A 1,672-nucleotide genomic window follows, 5' to 3' on the forward strand; every position below is an offset into this window, starting at 1 on the left:
TCAGGCGGATGCGGCGAAGCCCTCCTCCTCCTCATCGGCAGCGTCCAGGGCGTCGGCGCGCTGGGCGTTGGTCCTGAAGCAGCTGAAGCGCCGGATCTCGCCCACGTTGCCCGCCAGCTTGGGCGCCCTGGCGAGCTTCTCCATGGACCTGGCGAACTGCCCAAAGAAGGCGTGCTTGCTCTGGGCGAACCGCTTCACGATGGCCGCCGTGGTCTTATTCTTGACGAGCGCCATGTCTGAGGTGCGCACGCCCTGCTTGAACCGCAGCGCCTTGTAGTACCCGTTGTCGAACAGGTCGGGGGTGACCACGTCCAGGTTCTGCAGCCGGTCCGGGTGCTTCCTGCAGTTGGCCGCCAGCTTCCGCGAGAAGGTGTCGTCCGCGCGCCGGTACCGGTCGGCGAAGCTGTCGCAGTGCGACCGCCCGATGGTGTGCGCGCCGGAGAGCGCCACGAGGTCGGCCACGTCGCCGAGGCCCCGGGTGCGGAAGGACTCCACCAGCGCGGCCACGCTTGCCATCGTGGGCGACGTGAGGTCGGACACATTCTTCTGTGACGCCGGGGCCAGGCTGTCGAGGTTGCCCTGTGGCACGGAGAACCAGGGCCCGCCGGACACGATGATGCTGTCGCGGGTGGCGAGCAGGGTGATGTCGGCGCATGACACAACGGACCCGCAGGTGGCATGCACCCTGGCGCGGATGGACTCGATGAGCTGCATGGCGCGCGACCTGATGGTGAGGTTGGGGAGCAGCGCCGTCTCGCGGGCGGAGGTGGTGTTGAGGAGGATGGAGGCGTCGCAGCCCTGCGGGAAGAGTCGTGGAAGTAGAGCCGGAGCAGGCCCGCCGCCACCGCCACCTCCTGCTGCGGCGCCGCCACCACGGGCGACCGCACGATGCCGTCGAGCTGCGGGCACGACGCGGCGCGGAAGCCCGGAGAAACGCCGACGTCGCCGGTGAAGACGGGTAGGGACATGGCCGGGGAGACCAGCGCGGCGACGGTGGCCAGGACGGCCAGTACTACTACTGAGCTGCTGGTCGCCATGGTTTCTTTGGTGCGGAGCTTGAGCTGATCCTAGCTTGACTGGCCTTGTGGTGTCCTCACAGCAACCAGTGGACGTCATTTATAGGGACTGACTACAGGTCAGTCGACTGAATTTCTATCTGGATCAGTCACTTTTTTTCTCTGCATGCAGCGTGTGATGTGGTGTGTTGTGTGCGTGCGCGTGAGCTAGCTAGCTCCGGTTGGCCGCGTCCCTGCGTGAGAGCATCTCCAACAGCCGCGCTATGCGCCGCGCGCAAAAAACCTATTTGCCGCGTGCGCTTCGGCTGGTTTAGCGCGGCCGCGAGCGCTGGCTCCAGCAGCCGCGCTATAATGCAGCGCGCGCCGCTCCAGCAGCGCACAAAAATATAGCGCGCGTGACTCACCCGGCGCGCGCGACTTAGCTACAAAATGGGTTTGAAATAATTATCAAAATGCAATGAACATGTGAAATTTGTCAAACATCTTCCAACCAAGTCATGCCCACAAGTTCATACCCACAAGTTCATCCAACCAAGTTCAAAATGCAAAGTAAAGTTCAAGACATATAAATGAAAGACACATCAAACATCTTCCTCGTCTTCGTCCTCATCTTCCGAAGACGATTCTTCCGCCTCCGAAGATGAATCTTCCTCCCT

At 62.4% G+C, this 1,672-nt stretch overlaps 1 pseudogene; it reads right to left on the reverse strand.

Annotated features, from left to right (window-relative positions):
- LOC119281975 lies at positions 1–1,037 on the reverse strand (annotated as a pseudogene).
- Between the last annotated feature and the right edge of the window lie 635 nt (positions 1,038–1,672).

The sequence above is a fragment of the Triticum dicoccoides genome, chromosome 3B (assembly GCF_002162155.2).
Source record: "Triticum dicoccoides isolate Atlit2015 ecotype Zavitan chromosome 3B, WEW_v2.0, whole genome shotgun sequence".
In the NCBI taxonomy this organism is placed as follows: Eukaryota; Viridiplantae; Streptophyta; class Magnoliopsida; order Poales; family Poaceae; genus Triticum; species Triticum dicoccoides.